General features: G+C 34.7%; 1 non-coding gene across 1 annotated transcript; it reads left to right on the top strand.

Moving 5' to 3' along the window:
• The first annotated feature begins 534 nt into the window (after positions 1–534).
• LOC112745945 (small nucleolar RNA R71) lies at positions 535–642 on the top strand. Its single transcript, XR_003173849.1, has one exon. It is a non-coding gene; the product is annotated as a small nucleolar RNA R71 (small nucleolar RNA).
• The last annotated feature ends 12,644 nt before the right edge of the window (positions 643–13,286 follow it).

Raw genomic sequence — 13,286 nt, 5'->3', positions numbered from 1 at the left:
TTGCTGAGTTGATGATGGAAAAGGTTTATTATTGTTAAACCTGTTTCTTCCACCATTATTAAAGCCTTGTTGGGGCATTTGATCCTTCCATGAGAAATTTGGATGATTTCTCCATGTTGAGTTATAGGTGTTTCCATAAGGTTCACCTAAATAATTTACCTCTGCTATTGCAGGGTTCTCAGGATCATAAGCTTCTTCTTCATAAGAAGCCTCTTGAGTACTGTTGGATGCAGCTTGCATTCCATGCAGACTCTGAGAGATCATATTGACTTGCTGAGTCAATATTTTATTCTGAGCCAATATGGCATTCAGAGTATCAACTTCAAGAACTCCCTTCTTCATAGGCGTCCCATTGCTCACAGGATTCCTTTCAGAAGTGTACATGAACTGGTTATTAGCAACCATGTTAATGAGTTCTTGAGCTTCTGCAGGTGTTTTCTTTAGGTGAATGGATCCACCTGCAGAAGTGTCCAGTGACATCTTTGATAGCTCAGATAAACCATCATAGAATATATCCAGGATGGTCCATTCTGAAAGCATGTCAGAAGGACACTTTTTGGTCAACTGTTTGTATCTTTCCCAAGCTTCATAGAGGGATTCACCTTCTTTCTGCCTGAAGGTTTGAACATCAGCTCTAAGCTTGCTCAGCTTTTGAGGAGGAAAGTACTTGGCTAAGAAAGCCGTGACCAGCTTATCCCAAGAGTTCAGGCTGTCTTTGGGTTGAGAATCCAACCATAATCTAGCTCTGTCTCTTACAGCAAAAGGGAAAAGCATGAGCCTGTAGACTTCAGGACTTACTCCATTAGTCTTAACAGTATCACATATCAGCAAGAATTTAGTTAAGAACTGAAAGGGATCTTCAGATGGAAGTCCATGAAACTTGCAGTTCTGCTGCATCAGAGAAACTAATTGAGGTTTCAGCTCAAAGTTGTTTGCTCCAATGGCAGGAATGGAGATGCTTCTTCCATGTAAATTGGAATTAGGTGCAGTAAAGTCACCAAGCATCTTCCTTACATTATTATTATTTTCGGCTGCCATCACCTTTTCCTGTTCGAAAATTTCTGAAAGGTAATCTCTGGATTGTTGTATTTTAGCTTCTCTTAATTTTTTTTTCAGAGTCCTTTCAGGTTCTGGATCTGCTTTAACAAGAATGTTCTTGTCCTTGCTCCTGCTCATATGACAAAGAAGATGGCACAGAAAAAATACTAATAATAATATGGATCCTTTATACCACAGTATAGGGATCCTTGTGTTAGTAGAAGAAAAGAAGGGAAGAAAATCTGAACTCAGAGAGAGAGGGGGTTCAGATTTTTGGAGAGTTGAAGGAAAGATGTTAGTATATCAATAAACAAATAGAAGAAGATGAGAGGGGGAAGTGAATTTTCGAAAACAATTTTTGAAAAAGAGTTAGTGATTTTTGAAAATAGTTTTTGAAAAAGGTTAGTATTTTTTTCGAAATTTTTTTTTAAATAAAAATAATTAGTTAATAAAAAAGAAATTTTTGAAAAAGAGGGAAGATATTTTCGAAAATTAGAGAGAGAGAGAGTTAGTTAGGTAGTTTTGAAAAAGTTAAGAAACAAACAAAAAGTTAGTTAGTTAGTTGAAACAAATTTTGAAAATCAATTTTGAAAAGATAAGAAGTTAGGAAGTTAGAAAAGATATTTTGAAAATCAAATTTTTTTGAAAAAGATAAGATGAGAAGATATTTTTGAAAAGATATGATAGAAATTAGTTTTTGAAAAAGATTTGATTTTTAAAATCACAATTAATGACTTGATTCACAAGAAATCACAAGATATGAAGATATGATTCTAGAACTTAAAGTTTGAATCTTTCTTAACAAGTAAGTAACAAACTTGAAATTTTTGAATCAAAACATTAATTGATTAGTTATTTTTGAAAATTTTATATAAAAATAAGAAAAAGATTTTTGAAAAAGATTTTTGGAATTTTCGAAAATAACTAAGAAATTTGAAAAAGATTTGATTTTTGAAAAAGATTTTGAAAAAGATAAGATTTTCAAATTGAAAATTTGATTTGACTCATAAGAAACAACTTTGATTTTTAAAAATTTTTGAAAAAGTCAACTCAATTTTCGAATTTGATGATAGAAAAAGGGGAAGATATTTTTTTTGATTTTTTGAATTTTTATGAAAACATGAAAAGTATGCAATGCATGAAATTTTTAGATCAAAACATGAATGTATGCAAGAATGCCATGAATGTCAAGATGAACACCAAGAACACTTTGAATGTCAAGATGAACATCATAGACACAATTTTGAAAAATTTTTTAATGCAAAGAAAACATGCAAGACACCAAACTTAGAATTCTTTAATGCTTACGCACTAAGGATTCAAGAATGCATATGAAAAACAAGAAAAGACACAAAACATGAAATCATCAAGATCAAACAAGAAGACTTACCAAGAACAACTTGAAGATCATGAAGAACACTATGAATGCATGATATTTTCGAAAAATGCAAGATGCATATGCAAGTGACACCAAACTTATGATATGACTCAAGACTCAAACAAGAAACACAAAAATATTTTTGATTTTTATGATTTTCTAATTTTTTTTTTTTGGATTTTTATTTTATATTTTTCGAAAAATTATTTAGAAAAAGGAAAAATAAGGATTCCAAAATTTTTAATATGAATTCCAGGAATCTTGCCATGTTAGTCTTAAAGCTCCAATCAAAGGGTCTGGCATGGCTTAACAGCCAGCCAAGCTTTAGCATATAATTACATGGGCTGGAGTGATTAGTTGAATACCAATCCCAAAGTAGTTTGGGTATGGCTTTACAGCCAGATAAGAATCAACATATTTCATGAAACACTAGAATTCATTCTTAAAAATTTTGAAGCCATAGAATAATTTATTTTTGAAAACATTTTTTTTTTGAAAACTTTTTTTTTTTCGAAAACAAAGAAAAATTTTTGAAAGATTTTTGAAAAATTTTTGAAAACAAAACAAAAAGAAAATTACCTAATCTGAGCAACAGGATGAACCGTCAGTTGTCCAAACTCAAACAATCCCCGGCAACGGCGCCAAAAATTTGGTGCACGAAATTGTGATCTCCAGGCTCGAACAAATCCTAGTAATGGCTCCAAAGCTTGGTGCTCTGATCTTAATTCATAATTGTCACAACTTCGATACAACTAACCAGCAAGTGCACTGGGTCGTCCAAGTAATACCTTACGTGAGTAAAGGTCGAATCCCACGGAGATTGTCGGTATGAAGCAAGCTATGGTCACCTTGCAAATCTCAGTCAGGCAGATATAAAGTGATAATGGTGTTTTCGAATATTATATAATAAAATAGGGATAGAGATACTTATGTAATTCATTGGTAGGAATTTCAGATAAGCGAATGGAGATGCTTTTCGTTCCTCTGAACCTCTGCTTTCCTGCTATCTTCATCCAATCAGTCTTACTCCTTTCCATGGCTGGCTTTATGCAAGGGCATCACCGTTGTCAGTGGCTACATCCCCTCCTCTCAGTGAATAATATGCTCACGCACCCTGTCACGGCACGGCTATTCATCTGTCGGTTCCCGATCATGCTGGAATAGGATTCACCCTCCTTTTGCGTCTGTCACTAACGCCCAGCACTCGCGAGTTTGAAGCTCGTCACAGTCATTCAATCATTGAATCCTACTCAGAATACCACAGACAAGGTTTAGACCTTCCGGATTCTCTTGAATGCCGCCATCATTCTAGCTTACGCCACGAAGATTCTGGTTAGGAGATCTAAGAGATACTCATTCTAGCTTATTTCATGTAGAACAGAAGTGTTTGTCAGGCACGCGTTCATAAGGGAGAAGGATGATGAGCGTCACACATAATCATCACCTTCATCACGCTCTTGGGTGCGAATGGATATCTTAGAAGAGAAATAAGAAGAATTGAATAGAAAACAGTAGTACTTTGCATTAATCTTTGAGGAACAGCAGAGCTCCACACCTTAATCTATGGAGTGTAGAAACTCTACCGTTAAAAATACATAAGTGAAAGTCCAGGAATGGCCGAGATGGCCAGCCCCCCAAAACGTGATCAAAGGATCATAAGGTAATCCAAAGATGCCTAATACAATAGTAAGAGGTCCTATTTATAATAAACTAGCTACTAGGGTTTACATGAGTAAGTATTTGATGTATAAATCCACTTCCGGGGCCCACTTGGTGTGTGTTTGGGCTGAGCTTAAGTGTTGCACGTGCAGAGGCCATTTGTGGAGTTGAACGCCAGTTTTTGTGCCAGTTTGGGCGTTCAACTCTGGTTTTGGATCCTTTTCTGGCGCTGGACGCCAGATTTGGGTAGAAAGCTGGCGTTGAACGCCAGTTTACGTCGTCTATTCTTGGCTAAAGTATGGACTATTATATATTGCTGGAAAGCCCTGGATGTCTACTTTCCAACACAATTGGAAGCGCGTCATTTCGAGTTCTGTAGCTCCAGAAAATCCACTTTGAGTGCAGGGAGGTCAGAATCCAACAGCATCAGCAGTCCTTCTTCAACCTCTGAATCTGATTTTTGCTCAAGTCCCTCAATTTCAGCCAGAAAATACCTGAAATCACAGAAAAACACACAAACTCATAGTAAAGTCCAAAAATGTGAATTTAACATAAAATCTATTAAAAACATCCCTAAAGTAACTAGATTCTACTAAAAATATACTAAAAACAATGCCAAAAAGCGTATAATTATCCGCTCATCAGTCGTGCATACGCACAAGGGGTGTGCGCATGCACGAGATGAATTTTACAAGTTGTGCGTATGAACAACTGGTCATGCGTACGCATAAACTCTTATTTTTGTATACGCACAAGGGTGATGCATACGCATATGTCCTATTTTTAACTGTTTGGCTTTCTTGGAAAGCTTGTAAACTTCTGTAACCCCTATATTGAGTATAAAGATGGTGGATTAGAGGGTAAAAACCGGTGGGAAGGAAATTATTATGATTGGAATGAATTGGAAGTGATTGAGTGGGATGAGTTGACATGGTTGGATGATGAAAATAAGTTTGATGGAGAATGATACCTCCCTGGGTAGATGCAAGGGTGTGGTTTTCCCTACTTGCTCTGGGTTGAGATTGGAGTTGAATTGGAAGTGGTTGAAGGGGATGATATGACATGATTAGATGATGAGGATGAGTTTGATTGAGAATGGTACCTTCCTGGGTAGATGCAAGGGTGTGGTTCGCCCCACTTGCTTCGAGTTGAGATTTGAGACTCCTTAGGTAGATGCAAGGATGTGGTTTGCCCCACCTGTTCCAGGCTGAGAATGAGATTTGAAATTCCCTGGGTAGATACAAGGGTGTGGTTCACCCCACTTGTTCCGGATTGAGATTGAGACTCCCTGGGTAGATGCAGTGGTTCGCCCCACTTGCTCCGGGTTGAGATTTAAAACTTTGTTGACCCTCTGTTGTAAGATGTGGTCAGATACTTAGTCTTTTCCAGATAATTCCTCAAAGGGAAGTGAATACCTCTTCAAGATACGCGCACCAAGGGATTGTTCAAGGTTCGCTATTGGACATGTCGAGTTTGGCTGTATAACCGACAAATGTGCTCATTGGCCATAGGGCAGACATGCATCATTTTCATTTATGTGTATTAATTGAGTGTGCATCTTGTATTTGGCTTGCCTTGTTGAACAATTGTATCTACATGCTAATTGAGCTAATTGTCTTATCTGTTCTCTCTACTTATTTTCTTTGTATTGTTTTGTATGTGATAGCTGAGAGATCCCTTATGCTGGCGATAGTGACGCTGATGGTTATTCTTAATGCGATGAATTGATATGATTGGTAATGGGATTGATTGATATTTGAACTCTTCGAGTAGACGCAAAGGTTGTGGTTTGTCCCACTTACTCCGGATATAGAATGAATAGATACCATTGGCACTGAATTTTGATGTAGAATTACTAAATTTGGACAATTATGATATAGAGATAGATAATGACTTCTATATAGAAGAATTGAGATTATGAGATCACTAGTATGACTAAGACTAAGTTTGTTTACATTGTTTGGATTAAAAATGACCCTAGGCTTGAACCTTGTGTTGATTGGAGTTTAGGATTGCATAACGGATTCATATATTTTTACATAGTCTCTATTTGGAATTATTACCCTACTGGGAACCTTAAGGTTCTCATCCATTGTCGGATTTTGTTTTCAGATGCAGGACATGACGTACTTTGTTGAGCGTGTCAGACTCTCTTTGGAAAGTGAAGATTCCTTTACATTTTGTACTTTGAGTTTTAGATTTCATATTCCCCACTTTTGAACACATAATTATATATCCCTCTTAGAGGTTGATTTATGGAGAAACAGGTTGTATTTTGTATACTTTTGGGTTGTATTACTTTCTAGCCAACTTTGTCTTCGTAGGTCGAGACTAGTATTTGCTATGTATTCTCTTTGAACTCTTATATATATTATTTCTTTCGTTTCTGTATACCGAAGCTTTATATCGTCAGCATTTGAGTGTGATGCGATCATTGTTATGTCATCTTTTCTTCACAAGCTCTTAGATATATCATTATTCTTCAAATACTATGTACGTACTTTTAAATTTTAGGTGTCGTAATTTCTCGCCACTTCTGATTTACGACTGCAGTATAAGACTTTGTGTGCTAGGGTATTACAATTGGCAATTATATTAGAATAGTTGACAATTAGTATAACTAGAATTTGAATGATTTATAATTGAAATGATTGACAATTAGTGTAATTACTCATTAAATGCTAACTTTTATATAATTATCTTTGAGAAAAAATCCTAAATGGCACAATGACCTCGAAAGACATTGAGACCTTAAAAAAATACCTTTTTTCGACTGCTGATCTTTACTTTTATGAGACTAATTAGCCCCTCTGTCAATATTTTCTATTTGTATTAATAGAATAAGTCTACATGGCATGTTAAACTGTTGATTTTTCCATTAAGAACTAACTAGAATTAACAAATTTTTTGTTAGGAGTCTTATTGTCTTTTAAAGATAATTATCAACACCGTTTAGTTTTTATTTTTATTTTTTTATTATCTTTTTCAAATACATTAGCTAAATTTATGTATAAAACTAAGAAATATTAGTAATTTTTAAATTATTTTTACTTATAAAAATTAAATAGAGGATATATTAGTGATTAATGTGTCACATAAGTATGTTTTGAAGAGAGATCATTGACAGATGGGCTAACCAGTCTCACGAAGTTAAATATTAAGGGCCAGAAAGGGTTTTTTTTGTTTGGGGTCTTGTAGTCTTTCGAAGAAATTATCAGGGATCGAGTTGGGTATTCACTCATTATCTTTTCGAAAATAAGTTGAGAAGAGAGAGGTATTCATACTAGTATCAAAATGCACAACGTCAACATTCTTGGTGTCAAAATACAACCCATTATAAAATGATATAATAATAATAATGAAAATAAAACTAAATATATTCTATTTACTTTTGTCTTCAAGATTTAATAAAAACTAATAACCAAATATAAATAGAACTAAAACTCACCTTGAAACCATTACCTATCAAAGATTTAGAAAATTTGGTTGAGAAATACTAAAACTACACATCAAAATCAAAATCAACAAATTAAGATCAAGAATAGTCACAAGTCCATTAATCATGTTTACAAATCCAAAGATTTTAAAGGCATCTTTTTATGATTATTCACTTCAAGAAAAATGTTGAATATCATTGGATTTAGCATAACACATTAGCAGTAGCTTTACCGGAGAATTAGGTATCAAATTTGTCAGGTCAAATCATTATTAGTGGATTTCAGAATCCGGCGGTAAATTCACTGATAATAATTGAAGGAAAATGGGGGAAATAGGTGTACAATTTAGCGTCGGATTTACCGGCAGATTTTTCCACCAGTAAACCCAATTAGTGGAACAATGCATTTTGGTGACCTAAAATGCATTACTGTCGGATTTATCCACTAGTAAATCCGACGATAAGCTTGACTTAAATTCAAAACGTGAACCTTGCCCCCCTTATTTTCAAAATACACTCTTTCTATCTCTCTAAACCTTCAGCCATCTTTCGCCAGTTCCAACCACCTGCATTCTTCTCAAAAGACTTGGTGGACTTGCCTAGTTCTTGTTTTGTTTCCTGAAATGGAGCTGCTCCTTCTGTCTCTGCTGTCATTGGTGTCACTACTGCCACTGCTCCCTCTGCCGCTGAAGCTGCGTCTCTCCTCCCTCCTCTAGGTAGGTTACCCTTATCCCCCCCCCCTTTTTTTTTTACTTCATTTTGAATAAAAACCCTAACCCTACTTCTTCCATTCCTCAAACATAGAATCTCCGTTTTCACTTTCAATACCTACAACTTGGTACTTTTCGATTTTATTTTCAACTCCAAAATATAATTAGTTAATTAATTTTTGTTTGGATCGGTCTTGTTAGTAGGGTTGGAGGTGCCATGCAAAATTGACATTCCAGAGTACAAAGGTGCATAATTCAGTTACTTTCTTCACTTGGCTCTGTTTCATTAATACATGTTTGTGTTTTTTATTTATTATATCAACAATAAATTTTATTTTGGTGTTTTTTATCAGTTGACATGAAAATACTCTAAATAAGGTTTCTGTGTGTTGTGTTTTTTTGGTCAGCATATCATCCTAATATTAATGCTGCTGTTGAGCTACTTAGACAGGGTAATTTCTTATTATTTTTGTTAACTATTTTCTTATTAAATAATTTGGAATTGATAATATTGCTTGTGATTTTTAATTTTTTATTGATTCTTCATTTGAGAGCTCATGCCTTGTATCTTATTATGTGGTGGATTATTTTGTTGGAAGCTTTCCAATTCGTCTATTTTAAAATTTAGTTTAATTTTACTAGCACATAACCTGCTTGATAAAATGTTTCAACCAGAATTATGGCTGATTTGATGCATTTCTAATTAGAAAGATAGATAATAATGAAACTGATGCACTGATATGCAGTATTGTGACCTGAACTGGAGGGTCATGGATTCAAATCTTAGATTAGCTGCCTAAATCTATGTTTTTAAATGTTAAGTAAATTATTTATCCTTGGTTCATTGTAAATTTGCAGTTTGGCAGCTTTATTGATTTGAAATCATATGATACTATTGCAATGAAACTCAAAAGAGATGAGAGATGTTATATAGCTACAATAAGTGTACTTTTTTTTGTCAATTCTTAATGTTGAAATACTGTGCTAGCAATTTTTTAGGATTAAATTTCTGGGTAGTCTTGCAACTTGCAAGTATCATCAATAGTTTGGTTTTGGTGCAGATTTAATTTCCAGTCGTAGGCATGTTTGTTATGCTTAACATTACAAGAAAAATATTGAGTACTATCGAATTTTCCGTTGGAAAAACAAACAAAATCCGATGGTAATGAAGTTACCGTCGGAATAAATCAGACGGCATAAATCTCGCCGATAAATGTTTACCATCGGATTTTTTTGGTTCGGCGGTAATTTTCGTTGAATTTAGTGATGGAATATAGTTAGTAAGAAAACAAAATCTGTTCAACATCACCATCGAGAATTTTCTGACGGTAACGTTGGCGCCATAGCATACATCTCTGCGACATCTTACCGGAGGATTAATCCGACGGTAATGCCAACGGAAATATTTTTAAATTTTTTTTAACAAATCGACTGGACTATTACTGTCAAATTATTTCGATGGTAGTCTTTTTTTTAATAATCTTTTCCCGTCCATCTATAATGTACCCTGATAATAATTGAAACAGTGCTTTAAACTTGATGTGAAATATAAAAAATATAAATTAAAAACACGGAATAAAGGTAATTGAAATATCTAAAACAATGCTAACCATATTACATTCTTCGCAAAGTTTGTTAATAAAATACATATCACAGAACTATGTTTACATTAACCCTATTCAGATTCATCTTCTTCTTCTTCTCGTTCACCATCCTCCTCTTCTGAGGTAGTTTCTTGATCATTAAACTCGTCTTCCTCTTCTTGGTCGCCATCAACCCCATCTTCTTCTTAAAGATCGTCGTTCTCTGGTGGAAGTGTGTTAGCATCTATTCTAAGGTCAACGATGTCATCATCTATAATAGCCAACCTAAGGGTGATCGGTTCACCAGTATCAACCACCATTTTTGAAGGAGTTGGGTCACAACCTGGTAAGGTTCCTGACCCTCTGTCCTATCATCAGACTCGATGCGGCCTCTTGGCTTAACCACAACTACCCACCTAAACTTGCATGAATGCGGATAAGGCAAATAGTATATCTGTCGTGCATTTTAAGGTAGAATGAAAGGATCGTAGTGCTTATATTTTTTTGTTACATTAGCTTCAGTGATATCGTAATCCTTGTGCTTTCATCTTCTTTGTTGCAAACTTGGATCATACCATTCACATTTAAACATCCACATCTTGTATGTAGTATGACAGAAATATTCTAATTGAATTATGTTGTGCAACACACCAAACAAATCAGAATGACCACTGCCTGAATTCTCATGAACCCAAACTCCAGTGTTTAAGGGTTTCAAAATGGGTCAAACCCATCGGGCCAACCCATTTACCTATTTAAATGGGCGGGTTTGCTTCTAAAATTAAGCCCGTTTAAATTTCGGGCTAATCCCGATTAATTCCAAAAAAATGACAAGTTGAATCGGTTAGCCCGTGGGCTAAACGTGAGGTCCATTTATTTTCTTTACATTATTTTCAAAAAAAAAGTACTTTAAGCCAATATTTCTCTCAATTCGACTCAAAAATCCAAACTATCAACTAAAAAAATACTATTTGTTTAAGGTTTTTGACCTAAAAGTTATATTTTTTGTCAAAATATTTTTCAAAAAATAAAATAAAAGGATAAACGGGCTTATCATAAACGGTTCGGGCTGAAAAATTATAGCCCGCGAATGAAGCAGGCTTAAATGGGTCGAAATTAAATGGGCCGGTGTTATCTGTTTTCTTTTCAATTGACCACTGTAAAGAATGGAACCGATATCCATTAACATTGTATATTAGGTAATTAGTGCCCTTATTCATTGGGCCCCAACTAAGTACAACTAGTTTCGAATATGTTGCGTCAGTTAGATGCACGCTGACACGTTCTCTAAACCAACATGAAAAATTGTTCAATGAGGTATCAAGATTTGCCTCTTAGAATAACCTATATGATAGAATAGGATAAAGAAGTTTTTATTAGATTAAGTTAGTATCTTACTAATTGCAATATTTACGAAAACATAAAAAACTCACATGAGGTAGGGTAAAATTTTGTCATAGTTAAGCAACACATGCAGATGTGTGGTATCGATTTCCTTCTGATCTAACCAGTAGTCATTTCCCGCACCCATTGCAGCCCCCTCCGGATGGGTATGTGATGCGTGAGCATCTTTCCTATCTTTTTCTAGTGAATTTGCATTTAATTTGTTGAGTTTTATCCAGAATTAATTATCTTTTAGCCACTATGGATGCTACTTTGAGTCTTGTGCAATTCTATTTATTTTAGGTAGCATTTGGTCGGATTTGATGAGCTTCCGCAGAAAAATAGAAGAATGCTATATAAGTCAGGAATGGCTTAAAGGATGGAGAGGAAGCTTGCACAAATAGAATCAGCACAAGAATTAAAGGAGATGACAGAGAAGAGCGACGCATGCGCGTACCTGACGCGTACGCATGAAAAGCGAAGTTGCTAAGCGACGCGTGACACGCGAAGAAGATCATCGACGCATATGCGTGACTGACGCGTACGCGTGACATGTGCCACATGCAGAAAACGCTGATTAAATAATTCTGATTTAAAACTTTATTTTTATTTTAAAATAGAAAAAGATATTATTTTAGTTTTAGAGAATAGATTTTAAATTAATTAGGATTAGATATAAAAGGAAAAAGAAACTTCCCTTCTAGGGATTCCAATTAGTTAACTTTTCATTCCACCTCAGCCCAATTTACAATCCTAGTTTTCCACTCTGAACCATGAGCAACTAAACCTCCGCTATTAAGGTTAGGAGCTCTGTCTATTGTATGGATTGATAATATTATTTTTTTATTTTAATTCATGTATTGATTTCTATTTCAAGAATTGTTTTCGTTCTTTATCTTATGAATTTGGGTGGAACGGAAGTATGACCCTCTTTCTAATTGAGTTCTTGTATAACTTGAAAAAGCTCTTTACTTGAACAACAGCTTGAAAACATATTCTCCTAAATTTCTAATCATCTGGACTTAACGGGATACGTGACATATAATCCTCTTATATTTGGGTGATTAGGATTTCTGTGGCACATAAACTAGAATTGAACTTCATCCTCTAATTGGAATTAAGTTACCAAGGAATTGACAGTTGATGAAAGTTAGAGGAGACTAGAAAGGCCTAAGGAATTAGGGTCTAGTCACATATAGTTTGCTATGAATTAAATCTTGCATGATTAAAATAGTTAGTAAGAAAAGTCAATCTGGAAAATAGATATCTTTGAAGCCTTAACTGTTTCTCCATATATTATTCTCATCAATTTACTACTTGCTTTATTAATATTCTGAATTTACTGTTAATGTTTTTGAACTTTCAAACACCATTTTCTGTTTGTCTAACTAAGTAAATCAATTAACCATTGTTGCTTAATCCATCAATCCTCGTGGGATCGACCCTCATTCACTTGAGGTACTACTTGGTACGACCCGGTACACTTGCCGGTTAGTTTGTGGTTATAAATTTCGCACCAAGATTTTGGCGCTGTTGTTGGGGATTGATAGTGATTAACAACTATTAGTTGCTTGATTGCTTAGATTAGGCGTTTTAATTTTAATTTTTACTCAATTTCTACCTCATTATATTCGAATTTATTACTAGTAATTTTTCTTAATTTCTGAAATTAAGTTTGGTGTTCCCTATTTATTTTTATTTTAATTTCTCTTGTTTATTTTTCTTGTTAATTTCAAATTTTTCTGTCTTAGTTCTACCCGTAATTTATGAAATTTTTTTATTTATTCTATTTAGTATTTTTATTTTAATTGTTTACGCAGGTTACCTCATTGGGAATTCTCTACACTGTGACATAGAGAGTTCTATTTTATCTCGTCTTCTGTTTGTTTAAGCGCAGAAACAGAGACAAGGAACCTCTCTTGGACTTTGATCCTGAACCTGAAAGAACTTTCAGGCGACATTTGCAATAAGCAAGACTTTACAAGGTTGCAGAATCCACTATGGATCCTAACAATGCTGCTAATGCCAATGAGGCGAATCCGAATTGGAATGAGCAACAAAGGAGAGTGCTTAGCTCTTACTCTGCTCCTACTGTAGAT

The sequence above is a fragment of the Arachis hypogaea genome, chromosome 14, assembly GCF_003086295.3.
Source record: "Arachis hypogaea cultivar Tifrunner chromosome 14, arahy.Tifrunner.gnm2.J5K5, whole genome shotgun sequence".
Classification (NCBI taxonomy): Eukaryota; Viridiplantae; Streptophyta; class Magnoliopsida; order Fabales; family Fabaceae; genus Arachis; species Arachis hypogaea.
The sequence above is the reverse complement of the archived record's forward strand: the minus strand, read 5'-3'. Positions and strand labels throughout refer to the sequence as shown.